Source organism: Myxocyprinus asiaticus, chromosome 11 (genome assembly GCF_019703515.2).
Source record: "Myxocyprinus asiaticus isolate MX2 ecotype Aquarium Trade chromosome 11, UBuf_Myxa_2, whole genome shotgun sequence".
NCBI classification, from domain to species: Eukaryota; Metazoa; Chordata; class Actinopteri; order Cypriniformes; family Catostomidae; genus Myxocyprinus; species Myxocyprinus asiaticus.
Genome location: NC_059354.1, coordinates 35,196,999 through 35,216,896, shown reverse-complemented (window position 1 = coordinate 35,216,896; position 19,898 = coordinate 35,196,999). Strand labels below are relative to the sequence as shown.

The 19,898-nt window shown below is 38.1% G+C and overlaps 1 long non-coding RNA gene across 1 annotated transcript in view; it reads right to left on the bottom strand.

Annotated features, from left to right (window-relative positions):
• Positions 1-1,411: 1,411 nt before the first annotated feature.
• LOC127448551 (uncharacterized) overlaps positions 1,412-19,898 on the bottom strand; it is a 66,617-nt gene continuing 48,130 nt past the window's right edge. The window contains exon 3 of the long non-coding RNA XR_007898552.1: positions 1,412-1,997. This is a non-coding gene — a long non-coding RNA (uncharacterized LOC127448551). The remainder of the gene's footprint in view (positions 1,998-19,898) is intronic.

Genomic DNA, 19,898 nt, shown 5'->3' with positions numbered 1-19,898 from the left:
CTGAATTGATTTACTCTTTGTGAGTAATTCAAACACCACTACCAGATAAGAGAATATAATTAGTCTCTCTTGTTTATTAATTCAATTGTCTTTACAAAAAAAAAAAAAAAAAAAAAACCTTACTTAACTAAGCATTTCTGCATTTCCCATTTTAAATACTGTTTGTGCTGAAACTGGGAAAATATGTTTTATCACTTGTTTGTGTGCTTTGGAAATCAGTTCTATAGCTGACAGTCTAATTGAGAGGTTAGGGATATTTAGGGTCAATGAGTGCTCAGGTAAAATAAAAACATGTTTTGATCATGAAGAAAAAATCTGTAAAAACTCTTTTCATGAAAATAGCACCTATCTATGAATGAGAACCTTTGTTACCAGTTATCTTCAAATTCAATGTCCCAATCATTGTTTTATTGTGTTGGTATAGAAAATGCATCCTGCACAATTTGACTTTTAAATGTACCTCAGAATCCAAGATGCAAGAATGTAGAAATCAAATGCAGCATGACAATTTATTCTTTATAATATATGATAAAAAATAGTGACATTTAAACAATGTATACAATAGCAGCTTTTTAGTCATAGGTTATTCATTACAATAGATCTGGTCTAACTAAACAAAGGCAATGTGTCCTTTAGACTATGGTTAAACAAATTCTAGCCACGGCCGACTGAAGTCACAGTTGATGGAAGTTACTTGTCAGGATGAGACTAGTATTGTTTGCTAATGTCTGCATCAGCACAACCATGGACTGATCTCTCCAATTTTGCTTGTATTTGCCAGTGGATTTTCAAGTCATCCAGAAGTTTATTAACAATTCTGGTTTATGTACAGTTCAGGTGTCACAATTCTGTTTCCAGATTTCACTTCCCATAAACTGGAAAGACTTTTTCAATATTTTAAAGGTATATTTCAATAGTTGAAATTATAAGGTTGTTGTACAGTTTCTGAGTCTAAGAAAGCAGTCCTGCTTATTGGTTTTAATAGATGAATTAACAATGTGCCATGGGATTTGATTTCCTTGTCAAATGTTGCTACTGTGATTTAACATTTTGAAGGCAGTATATTCTTGGTCTATCATGAAACTGGTTAAAACTTAAATTATTAGAGGACATTATTGATCATAGCATAACTGAAGAATCAGATTGCTATCCTCAGTTCTGTAGTTTACTACTGAAATATTGAGTACTTAAAATATTAAGAGAATATTTGATATGATTACAGTAGATTAATTATCAGATTATTAATGATAATAACTGATAGATTATTATCAATTATCAGAGTTCTTTTTTTTTCTTTTTGCAAAATTAATTATATATTTGCAAATATTTAGCGCATCATATATATTTATTCCCTAAGTGTGAGATTTAGAGAAATAACTTCATGAAGTCAAGTCTTTTTTCACTGTTTATTTGAAAGATTATGTTCTGTTATGCATCTTATTCCACTTTAGTATACAGGGACTGAATGATCAACAATTTTGTGCTTACTCTTTGTCTGTCACTTCTCTGTCTCATTTGGCTGATGCAGCTGTGAAACTGATATTTAAAATGTTTCCATACCAGTAAAGGCTCATACTGTGTTGTGTGTGTGAGAGCAGGGCTGAAGAGACATGCTATGCAGGTTATGTTTTCATATTTTGCTGTGTGCAGATGTTCACACACTGATTAGATCAGAAGAGGAATATATGGTAGCTACAAACATGATAATGTGAAGGGTTTCAGTTTAAAATTCAGTCTAAAAGAATTATGATTTTAAAATAATTAGTCACATTTCAGAACAAAAACTGTTTTTCTTCAAAATTGTTACATTTCATTGAAGTTTGTAGCTTGTATTTATTCTACTCACTCAATTCAACCTTTGTAATTTTCTTGTTTCTTATATAATTTCTTATTTACTTGTTTCTTAAATCCTATCAAATGCGAGTTTCTATTGTGCAAATTTCCCCAAGTTCATCATCTGCTCATCCTTCCCTTGAAAAGCTTTTCTGAGATGCTTTCTGTAACAGAGAAAGAGAGAGAGAGAGAGAGAGAGAGAGAGAGAGAGAGAGACAGATAGAGAGAGAGAGAGAGAGAGAGAGAGAGAGAGAGAGAGAGAGAGAAAACTGAAAAAAATTAGACATTTCATCATATGCCAATCTGGCACTTTGGAAATTTTATGTAAATCATTGGGCACCTCCCACAGCTGTTGTATTTCCCCCACGCATCCTATCTGCATTTGGGACAAGGCTGTGTGTGTGGATTGGAGAAGAGAGTTCATGTTCTGTTGTGAATGAGACGATGTGGTCAGTTAGGTGAACCCCCATTGTACTTGTTTCCTGCTAGTCTTACTCTCTGGTGAAACCCCGGGTGTCTACTGTAAAAAACAATTCGGCTGTCGATGGAGGGAGGGAAAACAAAGGGGGAACCAGGTTGTACACAAAGATCAGTGGTTTGCCATATCAATATACATCAACAAAAGTTCTTAAAACTTAAATGAAAGTGAACATAATAATATTACTCATTTGTTAATATGCACAATTCGGCATCTGGCATACACTGCAATTGAAATTGTGGCTTAGGAAATTATTGGAAGCTTTCTAGATTTCCATTGCCATTAAGTCTTAAATGCTCTTGTATTCCTTTAGGAGATTTTGTGTGCTCTTACGTCACAGACATGGCTATAACACCATTTCATTAGACTTCAAAAAGATTATTCTGTACATATGAGGAATTGGATGAGCTATCATTCCCTGCATCAATTAGAGACATCAATCTTTTATGAACAATGATATAGATTCAAAATCCACATCTAGGGAATGTAAGTTTATTACAAAGTATCTAAATACACATAAGAGGCTTTAATGGATTTGAAATGAATATAGTTCTAACGTGAATCAATTAATTAAAAGCCTTTATTGTTAACTATCTCTTCTCTTAGATTAAAGTTTCTAAACTAATTTTAGAGGGAACAAATGAGTACAGTGAGAAAAACACTACATCATTTGCCATCTGGCAATTAAAAACTGTGATGATACTTTTTGACAGTAATTAAGATATTCAAAATGATTTTAAAGCAAGGCACACTACAGTAAAAACTCTTTAAATGATAAATTATTTGGTGGTTCTGTGCAGCACATTCGGTCCAGCAAAGAACCAACTTCATATCTAGAATAATTTTTCACTAAATGGGTTCTTTGGCTATATGGTTCTTTGGAGACTGGAAAAACCATTGATGTTATATTTTAGGTGCTTCATTGGTTCTTTTGAGCATCAGTACACAAATGGCTTTTCTAAAAAAATAAAAAAAAAACTTATATTACTAAACTAAACTAAAATGACATCAGGTTGTAAAATAGTTTTTTGGTACTGGAAACTTTATTTAATTAATTGCATTTTCGACATGAAAAACAAAATGCATTGGCAAATTTCCCCTTTGAATTTACAGTTCAAATCTTTATCACCTGCCCACAATTGACCCATATGTTTTGTCCCCATTCTGTTCTCAGAAACATGCGTGTGAAATCAGCATAACTTAGAAGAAATTATGTCATCTCAGCATTTAACTTTCGCCTTTCTTGCACAAGTCTATTTTTGACTTTGGAGTTTCCTCAAATGTTTTGCACGAAAAATTTGCGCATATATCGCAGGGCTGCGTTTTATCACCGTTATAACGCAGGGACAGCCCCATCGGGGGGGAGTTCTCAACTGAACTGCTGGTTAGTGGTGAAGTCAGAAGCCTGGTTCATGTGAATGGGGCAGCAGCGGCATTTCCAACCCATTCGATATGTTAATGCACAACTTGAAAAGCCCTAAGGCGGCCGGCGCCACAAGGAAAAGGGAAATGACAAGCAGATGAATGAAAGACGCGATGATGAACTCGAAGCGTCTCGGAGTAGCACTCTCATTTTGTCGATCGAGCGTTTTTTTTTTTTTCATACCTTTCTTTCCCCCCCCCCCCCCACCCCCCACCCACCGGACACACAGAAACAGATTGACCGATATCAACTGCGATGATGCGGCGAGGAAGAATGTGAGCGTGCAGCGAAGTCAAACAAAAGGTGCGTTCTTGATGCATTTTATGAAATATTTTATTACATTGTGCCATAAGCTGCAGATTGTGCATGCATTGTTGAGCATTTTTTCTTCTTCTGTAAAACCACCAAGTGGCATATGGCCAATAGCCACAAATATGATGCTTTTGCTGTAATATTTAAGAAAACCCAATGCTTGTTACTCCTTCCTGCATTCATGTCGGTTTGTGCCTCAAACCTCGAATTTACAATGCCGCATGCTCGAGATACACAGAGCATGAAGTAGCAACAGTGTGTGTGTGTGTGTGTGTGTGTGTGTGTGTGTGTGTGTGTGTGTGTGTGTGTGTGGTCTCTGTGCGTTCTGACAAATGCATTTTAAATGCAGAGAGAGGCTGGGGAAAAGTGGCATAATGACAAAGTCATAAGTTGCACAGACATTGAGACGTTTCATTTCTTGATTTTTGTTGTTTGGTGTAAGGACCGTTTGGTGATGTATTCTTTTTTCCTCTTTATGAAGTGAGGGAGGAGGAGGGGAGGGTTTGTGAACTGAAGAAAAGGAAATTCTTGTGTGTGTTTTGGAATGCTGTTGCCCCGGGGGGACTGAAAGAATTGAGTTGGGGAATAAGAGAGGGGCGAATTTGGAGAGGGGAAACATTTCCCGTTTCCTCTTTTTTTTTTTTCTTTTTCTTCAAATGACAAGGATAACACAACTGCCTAGAAAGATTAAGTGCAGTGGCCGGACGCCTGCAAGTGGACTGAACGGACACATTATGCACATGGATTCAACGAACCCGGTCACCCTAGCACCCCTCATTGCACCCCCACCATCCCTCAAATGGGAGCGACTGGCAGCAAGCTACAACCCAAACGTACAATATCATCACTACCACTAATAACTGCTACTAGTAGCAACTAGTAGTGCTGAGCCCTATTGTTCTGCTATTGCAATTAAAATTACTTAAAATAATTTTCAAATTAATCTTTTATATTCCTTTTAACTGGTCTTATTTGACTTGATGTCCACCAAGTAGACCTACACTTTTATGTCTATGTCATCAACTGATGTAATGTTCAATTAAATCTGTTATGTATATAATATTCTAAAATTACCTGTTTAGTGTGAATTTGTACATTTCTTTGTTTCAAATATTTTCCATCAGGGGGCACACATGAGACACACTGTGTGGCATTTAATGTGCAGGCAGTGATCAGAAGAAATGTTACATGAAAACACTCAAATAAAATCAAGCCTGTTCACTGATGGTCTAATCGAAATTAAATTGTTTCTGGTGTTGTTAACAATATGGCTGCAGCTTACTGGTACCAACAGCTCCTTTCTGTATGCTGACAGGCAGCATTTTTCTGCAGCAATCCGGTTAAAAAAGGTGAGGACAGTTGCTCCTGATGCCTGTCTTTCTTGTCTTTCATGCTGTATTTATTTAATCTGCTTTTGACCTTCACATCCTTAAAGACTAAAACGCTCAATATCTGGTGCATCATATTTGTTTAATTCTAAAGACTGCACAAGAGAAACGGAACAAATTGGATTACTTCTGAGCAAGCCCATATCAAAATGTAATTTCAATTTTCATCACATGGTGTGTCTGATCAGTTACAGAGTAGTGCATTAAAATGTCTGCTTTGTGCTATCAGATATGTCAGTGGATCTTTTTTTTTTTTTTTTTTTTTTTTTTGGATTTTCTTTTTCTTTTTGCCCTGAAAAGAGCTGTTAATGGATCCAGTACCTCAACAGGCATAATGATAAGGATGTGAATGATTCATACCATAGTATATCTCAGATAAGTACCTCAAAGTGCCTTCAAAGAGCTTCACTTTTATAGCAAGAGCTTCATAATTGCCACATTTACATGTTCGGTTACACAATAGTTTTGAAACCTTTCGTCTATTGTCTACACTTTATTGTAATAGGGGTTAGAAGTACTATAGAATGCATAATTAAAAGATGAAGAAATAATAATTGATTATTTGGGTGATCTGAGATTGTTTTGTGAGTGAAGCGCTCATCCCTGGAGACTATTTGTGTTGTGTTGAAAAATGGCTGATGGTGATCGCCCACACACAAATGTGAAATATTCTAATGAGCAATCTGTCTCAATTGAGTGTCATCTAGCTGGTCCGTTTCAACAAAATGTTCCTTCACAGTCCTGAAGAGTTTAATTTGAATTGGACATATTATACAACATAAATTTGGTTAATGATGAATGGAATGATTATTGTAAGTACAGTAAGATTCATACTGTATAGACACATTTATACTTTTCATTTGTTTCTAGCATCTGTGCACAAATGAATTAAACAGCTTGTTATAAATGTGTGATAACAGCATTTATAACACATTTGATTTTCTGCTCATTTTCCTGTAGTGGATCAGATGACGATTCCTGAAACAGGACCTGGACAGACTTGCTGAACATGAATTAGACAGATTCTGCACTGGTAAGTCCAATATTCTCTCCTTTTTTTGTCTGCTTTAGCTTTGCCATAAGTGAGTGAGCTGCTTGGCTGTAATGGGCATGCGGTTTTGAAAAATTAGGTCTGTAGGTGATGATTGGCAGGTGCCAGACTTGGCTTTTTAGATCCACGGTGCATGTGAGGAGTGAGATCAGTGCACGGCAGGAGGGGGAGTTTCTCATCCGTGGTGTTGAAATGAAATGTGAACAATTGTTTCACTGTGCCAGAGCTGTGCAAAAGGGAAAAGTTTGAAAGAGAGCTTAAGGGATGCGGTATATACTCCTAAAGATTCAGCATTTTACACACACACACACGAACACACACACAGCGCAAGTGTATAGAAGATAATAGCCCACACATTATCTTGAGTGCCGTGTTACTTTAGATCTGAGGAAAACGACATCATAAAGTGCTCCCTCGGTGTGGGCTCAGCTCGTGGGTAGAAGAGGTGTATGTGTGCAGAGGAGTAGAAAAAGTGAAAGAGAGAGATGATCATTCTAAGTGTAAAGCCCGTAGGCTCCGAGCCCAGCACTTTCACACCCACTCTCTGGTTTGCGTGGGTGTTTGAGTGGGCTGCAAATTTGTGACTCACTTGTGTTCAGACCCACACAGGGGCAACTCTTCTCTTCTCTTCAAAATTAAACCCTGTTAAATTGAAAACTTGAGTTAAATTGCAGCCTTAAATAAAATAAAATAAAAGTTGTGCCAGTTACAATCTGAAGTGATATGTTTATTTCACATTTCTGACCACTTTGAATTTAATTACCGATAAAGAAAGTCGACTTTGTAACTCATAAATGCTAGTAGAAAAGAAATTACTAGTACAACTTGAATGGATGGAAACAAAGATGTTATTATAACAATGATGAAAACATTTTTCACAGTCTTTTCACTCCTCATGTGTTGTAAGGATTGCTGTTGCTGTTAATGATGTGCAGCTAAATAATTAATTCCCTTATTTATTTTCATCCAACCGATGACACATCGTCCCCTCTACTCAACCTGTGACTAGTATCTGTTTTGTGTTCTTTCAAGAGAGTAGTATTACACATGTATGATGCATTAACATGAGTCATATGTCAAAGATTATTGTCTTCACTCGCTTTAGTCCCTGTTTATGCATCACTGTTTAGACAGAAGACTTTTGTTTCCCCTGACAAGACTCTGAAGTCCCTACTCTTCCTTCATACAGTGTGCATGTTCAGCATCACTAAGCTAATAATAAGCTAATAGCATATAAAAGAAGCCAACATTTAGGTGAAATGGTATTTGAACAAACCCTGGGAATATAGTTTCATATGTTCACATTTTCATGTACTGTAATTGAATGAGATCAAAGTACATATTTGGCATGCTGTCCATGTTGGAGGGCTTGAGCACGAGTCTCAACTCAAGGTCTAAATTCCCCCTTGGATTACTTAATTAATTAAGATTAAAGAGCATTTAAAGGGATAGCTCACCAAAAAGATGAAAATTCTGTCATCATTTACTCTTCCTCCTGTTGTTCCATATCACTTACTTACAGTGCATCCGGAAAGTATTCACAGCGCTTCACTTTTTCCACATTTTGTTATGTTACAGCCTTATTCCAAAATGGATTAAATTCATTATTTTCCTCAAAATTCTACAAACAATACCCCATAATGACAATGTGAAAGAAGTTTGTTTGAAATCTTGCAAATTTATTTAAAAAAAAGAAAAGAAAAAAAAGAAAAAAAAAAAAAAATCACATGTACATAAGTATTCACAGCCTTTGCTCAATACTTTGTTGAAGCACCTTTGGCACCAATTACAGCCTCAAGTCTTTTTGAGTATGATGCTACAAGCTTGGCACACCTGTTTTTGGGCAGTTTCTCCCATTCTTCTTTGCAGGACCTCTCAAGCTCCATCAGGTTGGATGGGGAGCGTCAGTGCACAGCCATTTTCAGATCTCTCCAGAGATGTTCAATCTGGTTCAAGTCTGGGCTCTGGCTGGGCCACTCAAGGACATTCACAGAGTTGTCCCGTAGCCACTCCTTTGTTATCTTGGCTGTGTGCTTAGGGTCGTTGTCCTGTTGGAAGCTGAAGCTTCGCCCCAGGCTGAGGTCCAGAGCGCTCTGGAGCAGGATTTCATCAAGGATGTCTCTGTACATTGCTGCATTCATCTTTCCCTCGATCCTGACTAGTCTCCCAGTTCCTGCTGCTGAAAAACATCCCCACAGCATGATGCTGCCACCACCATGCTTCACTGTAGGGATGGTATTGGCCAGGTGATGAGCAGTGCCTGGTTTCCTCCAGACATGACACTTGCCATTCAGGCCAAAGAGTTCAATATTTGTTTCATCAGACCAGAGAATTTTGTTTCTCATGGTCTGAGAGTCCTTCAGGTGCCTTTTGGCAAACTCCAGGCGGGCTGTCATGTGCCTTTTACTGAGGAGTGGCTTCCGTCTGGCCACTCTACCATACAGGCCTGATTGGTGGAGTGCTGCAGAGATGGTTGTTCTTCTGGAAGGTTCTCCTCTCTCCACAGAGAAACGCTGAAGCTCTGTCAGAGTGACCATCAGGTTCTTGGTCACCTCCCTGACTAAGGCCCTTCTCCCCCGATCGCTCAGTTTGGCCGGGTGGCCAGCTCTAGGAAGAGTCCTGCTGGTTCCAAACTTCTTCCATTTACGGATGATGGAGGCCACTGTGCTCATTGGGACCTTCAATGCTGCAGAAATTTTTCTGTACCCTTCCCCAGATCTGATACAATCCTGTCTCAGAGGTCTACAGACAATTACTTGAACTTCATGGCTTGGTTTGTGCTCTGACATGCACTGTTAACTGTGGGACCTTATATAGACAGGTGTGTGCCTTTCCAAATCATGTCCAATCGACTGAATTTACCACAGGTGGACTCCAATCAAGTTGTAGAAACATCTCAAGGATGATCAGTGGAAACAGGATGCACCTGAGCTCAATTCTGAGTGTCATGGCAAAGGCTGTGAATACTTATGTACATGTGATTTTTTTCGTTTTTTATTTTTAATAAATTTGCAAAGATTTCAAACAAACTTCTTTCACGTTGGCATTATGGGGTACTGTTTGTAGAATTTTGAGTAAAATAATTAATTTAATCCATTTTGAAATAAGGCTGTAACATAACAAAATGTGGAAAAAGTGAAGCGCTGTGAATACTTTCCGGATGCACTGTACTTCCGTGAAACACAAAAGGAGATATTAGGCAGAATTTTAGGGACTGACAGCCTCAGTCACCATTCACTTTGTGAGAAAAAAAAAAAAAAAAAAAAAAAGAGTAGGGTCAGCTTTCTTCAAAATTTCTCGTGTTCCACGGAAGAATAAAGTAAAAGATTTGGAATAAAAGGGTGAGTAAATTTTTGGGTGAACTATCCTCATAATACAAGTGCATAGAAATAGGGGTGTATTTGGGGTGGTAATGGGATGCAAGAACAATTGTCAAGGTAATGTCAAATTCTCAACTGAGAATTCTGCAAGATGATTACGGCTGCTAAAATATGTATGGAAGCCAGCCATTGTGTGTCAGCAGACATAACACTGATGGAGACACACTGTGGATCAGAGAGGTTCGGTTTTTACCCTGAATCACATGCAAGGGCAAAGGCACCAGTACAGTGCAATAGCATGAGAATTCTGTATGGGATGTGTGATGGGTGGATCATGCACCGCTCTTAAAGACAAAGGGACACAGGCTGGGACAGTGGAAGACACTCCTAGTATCCCCCCTGCAGTCTCCCAGGCTCCTATCAGCCCTGCGCAGATGAGCCAGATAAAGACGTGTGCTCTGGAGGAAATGAACTCCTGTGACCCATAGCCCTGTAAACAGCTGGAGAAGAGCCCCAGACTCTCTCTCTCTCTCTCTGTCATTTCTTCCCTCCCTCGCTCCGCGTTGGCTCTCTTGTTCCACTCAGTCTTCTAACACAAGGTTACTCTGTTTTTCCCCCCCAACACCCCCCATTTGCCATTTCTGTCTCTTTATCTCTCTCGGAGTCTCCCTTTCTGTTGTCCCTTTCTTACCCCTGCTGTTGGCGTGATTTCGGGCCAGAGTAACCAGCCCCGCCTTTGATTACACCACTCTGCCTTAGTGAGGAATGCATTGAAGGGAACTTTATCAGCATTGTATAACATCAGCACTTTCTCTCCAGCCCTGAGATAATTGAAGGTGGTACACCAGGAAGCCCTGAATGAGCCCTTGTCTGGACAGGGGGAGGCCGGGTGCAGAGGGCGGGCGCAGGAGGGCGGGGGCTGGGTGTGAGAGCAGGAAACCCTTCTTGGCATGGAATGTTTCAAAAGAATGCTTTCGGAACTTCCAGGTTGAGGGCGTCTGCCGCTGCGCTGCTGGTCACTCTAGTTCGCTCTCGCCCGAATGCTGTGTCTGGAGAGGGGTGGAAAAGGGAAGCCACGGCTCTCCTCGCTCGCTCTCAATGGCGGGCCGGCCCACTCACAGGATATACGCAGGGGAAAGCGTGGACAACAGCGGATGGGGTCACCGTGGCGCAAGGCGGGGGTCCCGCATCCTGAGTTTACAGGGACAACCCGAGGTGGCAGGCAGGGAGACAGGAGCCAGGGCGTGTGTGTCAGAAGGAGCATGAGCAGGGAGTGTGTGGGCAGCTGAGGAGGAGAGAAAAGACGTGGGTGTTGAGGGGGCGAGAAAGACTGCAGGCAGAAGAATGCTAGAGAGCAACATGGGGGGGGGCTGCTTTTCATGTGACACCTTTAAAAGGGCCAGCCAAGGGGTGGAGAAGGAGACGGTCAGACTTCCTTTAATGGAGCCTGAACCCTTTCTCACTTTCCCACCCAGCATCCACCCAGATCCCTGCAACATGGTACAGGAAAGGCATAACATCATACTTATTACCTGATAGATTTATTACTTAGAAAATACAGGCTCTTACAAAAGGAAACACTTATTCTTTAGTCAGTCTTCATTGTTTTAATGTCTTTTAATTGTAGGTCTTTCAACACGAAAATGTAAATAGTGATTAGTTATTCAATCCAAGAACAGGCATTTGTGAGTACATCACATACTTGTATTATACAGTAAATTTGTCAAATGTAAAATTTCAAGTATTTACAGTGAGATCCAAAAGTCTAAGACCACATTGACAATATGGGATTCAAAATCAAATTTAAACTATGAAGTCTATATTAAATTTTATGATTTTGAAAAAAGTGAAACAAAGAAACATCATGACAATATAAATAAGGAATATTTCAAATTCTGCACTATTTCTAGGTCATTATGTAAGCAAATTTGTGAGCATGTTAACTCCTTTGTCTGAAAGATCAAATTTCCTTGCTTTCATTGAAGCTCACAAGATTCTGGAACAAAAAGGACTGAAATATTGATCTGTTTCTCACCCACACTTATCATAGGCATAGGCTTCTGAACACATGGATTTAACCACTGGAGTCATATGGATTACTTTTATGCTGCTTTTGGAGCCTTGGAATTCTGGTACCCATTCACAAGCATTGTGAGGACCTACAGAGAAATATTCTTCTAAATAATGTTCATTTGTATTCTGCTGAAGAAAGAAAGTCACACACATCTGGGATGGCATGAGGATGTGTAAATGATAAGAGAATTAGCATTTTTGGGTGAACTGTTCCTTTAAGTGCATGCTGTCATTAAAGGAATAGTTCACCCAAAAATTTAAATTCTCTCTTAATGCAAGTAAATGGGTGCCAGCACTTTGATGGTCCAAAAGTCACATTTAGGCAGCATAAAAGTAATCCATGTGACTCCAGTCCATCAATGAATGTCTTCTGAAGCAAATCGATAAGTTTGTGTAAAAAAATAAACCGATAATTAAAACGTTATTAATTTTTAAAAAGCGCTTCCTGCCAGCAGCTGACGCATCATGTAGCTGTCCCGTGACATAAGCGTGTTGGCGAGTTTACACGAGAATTCGCAAACTGCGCTTATTTACGAACGAATGTCATGTGAGAGTTCGGCCATTTCAAACAGCATCAGAGCCCAGGACAGAAGCACCTATTTAAAGTTAAAAACATTTTAATTATCAACTTGTTTCTTACATAAACCTATCGATTGAAATTCATATAATTCATATATAATTTGAAATAAATTTATTAAATTAGAAAAATGCAAAATAGAAGCATTTTCACAAGTGCTCTCAGACTTAGACCCCCACTGTAATTCCTCAACCATTGTGTCTCTTATTAGCTGCTCAGTCAGACTGGAGTGAAAAATGAAGACGGAGTAAAATTGTCTCTGGGCATGCAAAAGGTAGCCATTGTTCTGTGAAGCATCTCCAACTGTCACAAAGTGTCAGACAATTATAACTGCAGTTGTAAGGCTAATCATTAATAGACTGATCATTTCCTCAATAGGAATGTTTTGCATTCCTGGATCAGGGTCAAATTCACCTCCACTCATGGGCTCAATCCCTCATTGTCTTGTTAACTATGTCAAACAAATGGTTGGCATGGTTACAAGGTATCTGGGTGCAGAGTCTCGCGCCTTTTAAAAGCTGCGTTTGCATGCTGGTGAAGTGGTAGAGGAAGAGTGCATGAATGTATGCGCGTGTGTGCAAGGCAGAATATAACGCAAGCACACAGCTGATAAGACTTGTGAAGTAATGCCTCTGAGGCATGACAATGACATCACAGCTGCAACCTTTTTTTTTTTTTTTTTTTTTTTTTGCCTGCCAGCAGCCACCTAATATAGCCATCCAGTGCCTGAGGCCAGACTAGCAGAGACCCAAGTGGCGAGACCCATCAGGCATGCACACGAGTTACGGAACTATGCTCTGGAGGGAGGGAGAGGGAGGCGTCATTACGTCACCCTGACGTCTCTCACCAGCAGACTAACTAGATTCCAGTGTGGCTCAGCCTAGCCGTGCATGGTCATGTGGTTTCAGCTCATTCACACAAATGAGGGCTATGTGGGAGCTTTGTCACCATGAGATCCAGTGTGCCTTACAGTTGATATGGTCACCTGATGTTGGCAGCTGCTGAACCCGTTGTGTAAATGACCCTGGATAAGACATGATTATTGAATGGGTCAATTTTAACCCACAGAGAAATGGAGCTGATTTTACTCAGGCGATGCTTAATGATTATGAGATATTTGTGCATAGAAAATTAGGAAAAAATGATTTCATTTTATATTTAGTGATTAGAAATAAAATTCTTGGATTATTTGATCTTGATTACAGGAGCCATTGGACTCAAGGCACGATGGGAGAAAGGTGACTATAGTTGTTCCTGGCAGGCTTCTCAGCCTTACAGGCTCCATATGGTTAGGATTAGGAATGGGGGTGGGGTTCGGGCATCTGCTGCCTGCCAGGAACAAATCCAGGCACATTTGTACAATAGACTGAATAATGGCAGTCTCTTGGCTGTTGGGGTCAGTGCTTTCTAAATCTGTCTTGACCCCTCTCTCACTTTTAGTCGAAGTTTATCATGTCCAAGTGAGATTGCAGAGGTCAATCATGGCAGAGTTGTTGAGTCTTTCATCTTTACATTTATGGGGCTGTTGGCATCTGTACTGTAATAATCTGTAATGGTAATGTAAGAATTTAAAGCTGTTTGTATATTCTAGTATGGAGTTGTTGTCTTCATGACAGAGGTGGGTAGTAACACACTACATTTACTCCGTTACATTTACCTGAGTAACTTTTTTGGGGGAAAAATGTACTTTTAGAGTAGGTTTAAAAGTGGGTACTTTTTACTCTCACTGAAATGAAATTTTTTTTACTTTTACTTCTTTATAATGGGCGGCATTCCTGTTGTTACATTACTGAGTTTAATTTTAATTAATGTGTAATTTATTGAGAGATTATTGAATGGGACTTTTACGAGAGCAGAAGTTCACACAGCTGCGCGCGCTGTCACAGACTGTCACTCAAGTCGTCACTCTTCAAAGTGAAACACTTTCTTCGCTCCATACAGTGAAAAAAGAATAGTTTCATCATGCAATGCCTTCATTTAACACCAAGACAAGCTGATATTTCAAGATTAAAATCTCATCTTAAATTTAAGGCAGCACGCTGAGGTAAGTTTTGGCTCTAATGCTAACACGGGCTTTTCTGTGTAATGTTATGGTCATTTTCAGGGTGATAATGTAACTGGGCACTTATGACATCAGTTTTTAAGTGTACATTTTTAAATCAGTGCAGCAATATATCAGTGTTCTTTGTCCCACGTCCTGCATGACATGGGCAGTATTTACGCAGCTACTTTGGGCGGATTAACTGTATAAATCCATGTAAACATCCAAATTAAGTGTAAATGCCTTTTGCTCTGCTGTTCGCGTGATTGACAACTGGAGCACGAACAGACAGCATTTCTGTGTGGGCACAGCAGAGTGCGTGAGAGATGTGCGGGCGCGAGGCGATCGTATGGTGAAGAGAGTGGATGTGTCACTCGTTCACTCATTCACTATTTCCTATATAGTGAATGGCAGTGAGTGCACTATATCTCAGCAGTGAGTGAACAAAATGAGTGAGTGAATTCGGATGCTAAAGCATACACCGAGTGTCGGAGCTCTGGGGCTGTCACAGAAACAACGTCACATATGCACTTTTAAAATACCTGGGCCTTACTTGTAATTCTTATTAAATAATATATTAATACAATAAATCTTCATTCTGTTTGTCATTTTTAATATATACTATGTGTTAATATAAAGAGTAAACACATTTTATCAAATAAAGAGTACATTTTAAAATGTATCCGTATGTTTTGTCTCTTTATATTTTGTTATTTTAATCAAGTAATGATTTGTCAAAAAGTAATTTAATACATTCTACATGAAATAAGACATCGCAGGACTGAAGGAAGCATTAAACTCCCAGCTCATACATCTTCCTCATGGTGTATTGTGGGCAATTAACCGTTGTACATCAAATGTACACTCGAAATTAGAGTGCATTGTGGGTAAGAATGAGTGAACAAAAGTAGGGAACGAGTGGCTCACTCCGAATTCAGTCCTACACTCCTACAAAATGGCGGACACTCTAAATAGTGCACTATATAGTGGATAGGGGGTAGTTTCAGACACAGCGAGTGTTCCACGACCAGGGTTGGTGCCCTACGCATTAGACTGCGTACTCTGCATTTAGAGAGTGGCGGTACTGCTGTACAGAACTAATTATCTAAATTCTTTCGACACTGAAAACTGTAACTACACGAGAATCCATGCAGGACTTTAAAAGCTATGAAACAGCAAAAGTAGGCATTAATAAAACATGATCTTGCTTTGGTTTATATTTCAGCATTATATAATGTCCTTGTGGGGCATTTTTACATTTCACCGTAATAATTACTAGAAATGTTTCCAAACCTCTCTTCTTATTGACAAATTCATCCAGATCTGACAAAAGCCCTTAAAGGGATAGTTCACCCAAAAATTTAAATTCTCATTATTTACTCACCCTCATGCCACCCCAGATGTGTTTGACTTTCTTTCATCTGCTGAACTCAAATGAAGATTATTAGAAGAATTTCTCAGCTCTGTAGGTCCATACAATGCAAGTGAATGGGTGGCAACCTTTTAAAGCTAAACAAAATCACATAAGTCAGCATAAAATAATCCATAAGACTTCAGTGGTTAAATCAGTATCTTCAGAAGCAATGTGATAGATGTGGATACAAAACAGAGAAACAGATCACCTTCACATTCTTCTTGTGTTTTTGGTGATTCACATTATCACATTCACAAAAATGACAAATATTGATCTGTTTCTCACCCACATCTATCATATCACTTCTGAAGATATGAATTTAACTACTGGACTTTTATGCTGCCTTTATGTGCTTTTTGGAGCATCACAATTTTGGCCTACAGAGCTAAAATATGAGGGTGAGTAAATGATGAGAGAATTTTCATTTTTGGGTGAACTATCCCTTTAAAGTGATAGCTCAGCCATAATTTAATATTCTGTCATCATTTCCCTACCCCCATGTTGTTCCAAACCAGTGTGACCCTTTGTCTTATGTGAAACACAAAATATGTTAGACAGAATGTTAGGGACTGACGGTCTGGGTCACCATTCACTTTCAGAATATAGAGAAAAAACAAAGTAAATAGTGACTGTTAGACATTCTGTCTAATATCTCCTTATTGTGTTGCATGGAAAAAAGTAATACGGGTTTGGAACAACATGATTGTGAATGATGACAGAATTTCCATTCATAATAATAATAATTCTGTAATACATGTTAAATGTGTATTATGTAATGGAATATAGGGGAGTTAACGTCTATTACGTCATTTGTGAAAGTAACAAGTTACTACTTGAGTACTCCTAACTGGATACTTTCTTACTCTTACTCAAGTAATTATGTTAGTACTTTTACTTCTACTTGAGTAATTATTATTATTATTTTTTTTAAGTAAATGTACTTTTACTTGAGTACAGTTTTTGGCTACTCTACCCACCTCTGCTTCATGATGTGCTTAGATATAATTTAGGGGGGTTCTATTATGTATATGCAAGGGCATATGACTGTGACTGTGTAGCTATATGCAGATTTTAAAACACGGGGGGAAAACTCATCACAATGATTTAGATGGACAAAAAATATTGCTAAATGAAATGCCAAAAAATTGTAAACCTATGAGTAATGCTGTAAAATGGCCATTTAAGTTCAGATCGTTTTCAACAGAAATGTAAACGTTGGGAAAAATGTTTTTCTCTTTGGTTTAAGAATTCAGCTTGATTTATCTGCAGATAAGAAAGTGAATTTGCAAAACTCTTTAAAAATGTCTGTTGAAATTGTGTTTTCTAAAAAGCATTTTAATGATTCAGAATATATATATATATATATATATATATATATATATATATATATATATATATATATTATTTTATTTTATTTTATTTTTTTTTGTTAGACAAAAATAGGGGAAAGAAAAAAGAATGATATTTAAAGATTTTAAATAAATAAAAAATAATTACATTTAAAACTCAAACACAATTAGGCCAACTGCCAGTTGGGGTTTTAGATGTTTCTTAGACACTAGTTGCAAATTCAAATAGACTATTGAAAATGATAGCATTTTAGAGGTTAGAATCTGTTGATGATTCTTGAGATAAATTTAATTTAATTTGTGATGTTTCAAAAATTAAAAATGTTCAACTAAGAATGTTCAATTATATTGATATTTTAATCTGTACTGCATGCTTAAATAAATATGACTACTGAATTTATACTTTTTTTCTCCATTTATTTTTTAAATGTCATTCTGTTCAAGTGAACAGATGTTGCGAAAGCCAAAATATCACACGTTTTTTACCACACAAAAATGTGTTATGTTTATCTAATATCTAAGGTAGTAGTTCAGATAATTCCTTAAGTAGGAACACCCCTTCTCTCCGTTTTTGAAATTCCTCTCTCAAATGAAAGGAGTGGGAAGCACATGGTTGCAACAACAATAATTGCCCCTGCTTGCCCTGTGGTTACATTGTAATGCTCCTGAGTCATAAGCTCTCAGCCCACCGACAACAAAATGAAAGACAGCAAGGTAAATCGTTTCAGAAAAAAAGTAAAAAACAGCAAAGCAGCATGTTTGACACGTTACGATGTGTGATTCATCATCACCTCCTCCCTTCTATTGGAACACACGCTGTCTGTGCTGTGGTCAAGCTCGGTTTCACCGTGCAGACTGACACACACACACACACACACACACACACACACACACACACACACACACACACACACACACACACAGAATGTTGTAGGTGTGAGGTGATTTAGACAACTTTATTGACCTATATAATGTCTCAAATCATGGTCTGAGAAAGACTGTCATCTTTCATGTATATCTGTGGTATTCCAAGACAGGTTTTGATGTTTCTCATTTTAGCTGTCCCAAGGTTTAGAGTCATACTGTATATATAATATTCAGTGGTCCTAAAAAGTTTTGGACACCTAAGTGGCACTTAAAATTTGAAAATTGAATTGTATTGTATTAGATTACAAAACATCAAAAAAATCTGAAAATATACATACATATATATATATATATATATATATATTTCTTTTAGAACTAACTTCACATTTCTGAATATAATAGCATGTATAGAAAAACTTTGTTTGGACAGTTTATCTTAAACAATTAACATTATTAAAAAACATAATATCATTGAATCGATTTAAAAAAATAATAATTTTCATTAAAGCAGCTTAGAATATTTTTTTTGTTAGGGGGACTCAATCCACAGGGTTTATCCTCCCTCACTTTAATAGCATGAATAAGACATGGTTCTCTGAGTCACATAGAACACCAATATTCCCCCATTTTACCTCTCATGACTGAGCCTCATTTGAGCATCCTGTAAAATCAGCGGTGGTTGAAGAGCTGGTGGGTTGTTGAGGGGCGGCAGTGCTGGCTGACCAGCCACTATTTGTGTATTGTAAGGTGGGCAGTAAGGGAAGCACAGAGTCGCGCTGTGTTACTCAGGCGGCGGGGGTAAAACACAGGGCTTGTGCAAACTCCACGCGGCGCGGTCCGCGGCACACGGAGATGACTCACTATTCTTTCTGTGACTAACAGCTAAAATATGGCAGTTTAAAAGAAGTTTCAGTGGTTCTCTGGTTCCACATGGCTGTGGACCAAGAGATGGGCAGGTAGAGTTGTAATTTCTTCCACCTCTCCCTGCATCTCTCCTTTCTGTCTTTCTTTTAATTCAGTGGAAAGGTGAAGCTCTGAAATATTAAACAGCTGAATGTCTCTCTGTGGTGTTGGGTTTCCCAAAGCTGATGAGAATTCAGGTACTTTCTCCTGGATGGAGAGTTGGGGATTTATGGAGATAAAGATAAAATGATGAAAATCCAGAGATCCTGGACTATATGTGAATGAGAAGCTTTGTTTTTATCAGGCTTCCAAAAACTACATGGACAATGCTTGTAGGGAGATGCTTCATCTGGACTTATGAAACCTGATATTAGTTTATCAGAAATGTAAGAAATAAAAGAAATGAGCTTTTTTAAAATGTATTACGTTGGAGCTGTTGGAGAATAAAATTGTTTCCTATCTACTTTCTAATATGAAAATGATGATTATTTTATCAGCTGCAAGTTTATGAGTCAGCAAACTATATACTACCTTTGACACCTTTTTTCTTTTTTGCCCTTTCTCATTTAGTACTCTAGTTAAGTAGTTTAGAGCCTGGGTTTCCACCAGTGGTCCATATATATAAAACATAATACATGTAATAAAAATATTCTGTATATTTCAAAACAAAAGTCTTAATATTGTACATTAATGGTCCGTTAGCCTTATAGAAGGTAATGTTTATTTATGCTATTTATGAACATTATTCTAAAGTCTATTATAAAGTTAGCTTTTTTATACCTGTGGTCTCTGGGTTGTCTAAGAGTCTGTAAAAGTTGAGAACACCTGTTTTAAAGTAAGTTGAAGATACAAGGTTTTATTCATACCAT